Source organism: Chinchilla lanigera, unplaced genomic scaffold (genome assembly GCF_000276665.1).
Source record: "Chinchilla lanigera isolate Chin_1 unplaced genomic scaffold, ChiLan1.0 scaffold00108, whole genome shotgun sequence".
Classification (NCBI taxonomy): domain Eukaryota; kingdom Metazoa; phylum Chordata; class Mammalia; order Rodentia; family Chinchillidae; genus Chinchilla; species Chinchilla lanigera.
The window spans coordinates 4011286-4015855 of NW_004955509.1; positions in this window are offsets into that span (position 1 = coordinate 4011286).

Consider the following 4570-nt stretch of genomic DNA (forward strand, 5'->3'; position numbering starts at 1 on the left):
TGAAATATTTAGGAATCAATCTAACAAAAGAAGTAAAAGATCTATTCAATGAAAACTACAGCACTCTGAAAAAAGAGATCAAAGAAGATTTTAGTAAATGGAAAAAATATTCCTTGCTCATGGATAGGAAGAACCAACATTGTGAAAATGGCCATACTCCCAAAATTGCTGCACAGATTCAATGCAATTCCCATTAAACTACTATCAGCATACCTCACAGATCTCTACAAAACATGCCTTTAATTCATCTGGAACTAGAAGAGACCTAGAATAGCAAAAGCAATCCTGGGCAACAAGGACTAGTCAGGTGGAATCACAATCCCTGACCTGAAAATATACTATAAAGCTAAGGTCATAAAATCAACCTGGTACTGACTGAAAAACAGACCTGAGGATCAATGGAACAGACTGTAAGAAACAGCTACAACCACAAACACACTCAGCTACCTAATCTTTGATTAAGGGGCTAAACAAACTCACAAGAAGAATGATAGCCTCTTTAATAAATGATTCTGGAAACATTGGCTTGCCACCTGCCAAAGACTGAAAATAGACCCAAGTCTATCACCATGAACCAAAGTCAGGTGAAAATTGATCACAGATCTCAATATTAAAACACAAACACTAAATCTATTGGAAGAGAAAGTAGGTAAAAACTTTGAAGACATAGGGGTAGGCAGAGAGTTCATGAACAAAAACCAAACTAGACGTGAAACACTTCAAGGAATCAACAACTGGGATCTCATCCTACTGAAAAGTTTCTGCACATCTAAAGAAATCACCAGCAGAGTCAAAAGAAAACCCACAAACTTGAGACAAATTTTAGCTGACTGTCCCTCAGACAAAGGGCTTCTATCTAGAACCTATAAAGAATTTTAAAAATCAGCCCCTCCAAATTCAAAGACCCAATCAAAAAATGGGCAGCTGAGATGAAAACACACTTCTCAGACAAGGAGATACAAATGGCAAATAAATATATCAAAAAATGTTCAACATCATTAGTCATTCGAGAAATGCAAATTAAAACAACACTGAGATTCCACCTTACCCCAGTAAGAATGGCTAGCATTAGGAAATCAACCAATAACAAATGCTGGCGAGGCTGTGGAGAAATAGGAACTCTTCTCCACTACTGATGGGAATGCAGACCGGTGAAACCACAGTGGAAATCAGTTTGGAGATTCCTCAGCAAACTAGGACTAGAGGTCCCATTCAAGCCAGCTATTCCTCTTCTGGGTATTTTCCCAAAAGATCTAAAAACATGATATCACAGTGATATATGTGCACCTATGCTCATAGCAGCACAATTTGTAATTGCTAAATTGTGAAAGCAACCCAAATGTCCATCCACCAAGGATTGGATAAGAAAATTGTGGTACTTTTATATAATGGAATATTAGTCAGCTATGAAGAAAGATAAACTCAAGGCTTTTATAGGTAAATGGTCACAACTAGATACCATACTCATAAGTGAAATAAATCAGACCTGCATATGCAAGTACCACATTGTCTCACCAGTGTAAATCCTGAAAGAGTTAATAAAAACTTGGAGGTATGATAGACATTGTGAAATGATAGGAAAACACTCAAGGGTAAAGGGCAACTGGGATGTGGGAAAAGAGAAGGGAAAGAAGGAGAAATTTTGTATGTATGTATATACAGGATAGTTAACATAGTTGATCTACTTCTTCTATTTCTTTGCTGAAAGAAATTGTTAATGATTCCTTGATTGATCATTATTGCATGTCTCTATTTGTTGTCATGAGAAACCACTTTGAAGATATCAATATGTAATACAACAAGCATTGTTAATTTCCTACCACTTTGTTTGTAACTCTGTATTGTTTGTACTGTTCTTTTGCTATTTTGTAAAAGGTTTCTGTCTGTTCATGTTTTCCTCCTTTTATTTTTAAAATAAAAATAAATAAATAAACAAACAAAAGAAGTGGAATTCCCCAGAGAGTAACTGACCCTATGCCAGTAGCTGAAACCAGGGAAATTATCAAAGATTATTTGGCATCATGTCAAAAAGAATAAGGAGAAAATTTTGAGAGTTCTAATGGCAAAGGATGAGACAATTGGAGCAACAATAAAAACAATACAAAATAAGTGGAATTTATGGGCAAATGAAATATATTAGTTTACAATGATAACTTTTAAAACCTATTTGTCACCTTTATAAATGCTGTAGACCAACTCAGTATTTTGAAAACTGAAAGTTAGAGGTTTAACCATTTATTTTTCTTTCCTCTAAGAACTATATCTCAGTTTGTCCAACAGTCTATAAATATGTATTTCTCTTTATGGAATTATTCCAAGGAACGGATGAAAAAGGAATAATAATGGTATAACTGTTTTCAGCACCTACTGAGTTAATAGCAGGCAATAATCACTAGCAACAGATAAAATTAGACAATAGTCACTAGCAATTGATAAAAATCCGAAACAGAGCCAACTTGATTTTATGTGTCTCCTGGCAGAAGTTCTTATCACAATTTACAAGGAATTACTGAAAAAATACTGAACCTAGATCTAATTAAACCAATAGATGTAATTTAGTACAAAACCTCAAGAAAATTTATTAGGATACTATGACAGTTTAATCAATAAAAACCATATGGTACAAAATGTTACAGGGTAAATGACTTCAACAAACAAATTTCAAAGGAGAAAAAATATCTAGGTTAAAAATACTAAAGAAACAGACTAACCAATTATAATATATAGATCTTATATGAACCTTGATTAAACAAAGTATTAAAGGGCATGTTGGACATTCAGAAAAACTTGATCTCTGACTAACTGATTGTAACAAGAAATTGTTAATTTTTTAGACATGATAAAAAATTTCTGTGGTCATAAAAACAAATCTCACTCATCTTTTAAGGTTACAATCTGGCTCCAAACAATGGCACATCAAACTTTATAATAACAAGTACTGCAGAACATTAAAGATCAGATAAACACAAACACAATTATACTAGGGGATCTCAATACCCAACTATCACAAATAGATCAGTAAGACAAAAGGTTCAAAATTAAAACAAAACCTTCAAACAAATGGACTTAATAGATAGCTACAGTATTCTACCCAACAAAAACATAATACATATTCTTCTCAGTTGCATATGAAAATTTCTCTAAAATAAATCATATAGTAGCCCAGCAGGCTTAAATGATTGGGAAAGCATGGAAATTATACTATGCACATTGTCAGCTCCTAGCAAAATGAAGTTAGAATTAAATCAATGACAAAATAAATCACAGAAATTATGCAAATGTGTGGAAACTGAACCACCCACTCTTAACTAAACAATGGGTTCCAGAAGAAATCAAGAAAAATAGCACAGTTTCTAAAACTAAATGATAAGGCCAGTGCAACATACCAGAAGTTATGGAACATAATGAAAACAGTCCTAAGAATGAAATTTATACCTGTGTATCCTCGCATCTCAAAAAAGAGCAAAACCAAATAAATAACCTAATAATGCACCTTAAGGTCCTAGAAAAAAACAAGAACAATCCAAACCCATAGCCAGTGCAAGGAAGGCAGACATTGAGATAAAAAAAACAGCAAACATAATTAATGAAGAGTTGGCTTTTCAAAAGAATAAGCAAAATAGACAAACCCTTAACCAATATAACACAAAAGGTGAGAAAAAGCCCAAAACAATGCAATTAGAAAGGAAAAAGGTAAAACCCTAATGGACACTACTGAAATGAGAAAGATCATTAACAACTACGTTATAAACCTATATGACTGAAAATTGGAGAATTCAAAAGAAATGGATAGATTCCTACATACATATTGCTGTACTTTGTGCCTGAATGTCCCCCACAAAGTCTCATGTGGTTATACGGTGGCAGGCTTTTTGCAGGAGGCTGAATCTAGAGTTTGTGATTGGTTCATTGTGTAGTGCAGGGATTGGGAGTATAAGTGCTACACCCACCCTAGGGTAGGTAGTCTGCATAGAATATAAGGGAGGAAAAGAGGCTTGCTCCTCCTCTTTTTGCTCTGTTGCTTCTGCTGTCTTCTGCTGCCATGATCTGTTGCCCTCCTGCCATGCCACCATGCCTTGGAGCCAGCTGATTATGGACTAAAACTTCTACACACTGTCAGCTAAGTAAACCTTTCCTCCTCTAATGTTGGGTGTCAGGCATTTTGTCTCAGCAATGAAAGAAAAGTAACTAAAATAAATCTAAACCAAGATTCAAACACTCTCAATAATGCAATAATAGACAATTAAATTTAAGATGTAATAAAAATCCTGCCAAATAAGAAAAGCCCAAGTCTGGATGGGTTCACTGGGGAATTCTACAAAAACTTCAGGAAAATTTGCATACCAGTGCATGCAAGATTTTAATGAAACTACAAGGGAAGGATTACTACTAAAGTCATTCGTAAGATAGCATTGTCCTGATTCTAAAACCAGACAAGGATCTAACCAAAATGAGAATGATAGCCCAACTTGTTTAATAAACACACATACAAAAATATTCAATAAGATACTGGTGGGGCTTCCGGCGCACAGGGAGCTGCGGGTGGGGAGCGCCAGCCTTCTGGCTGGCT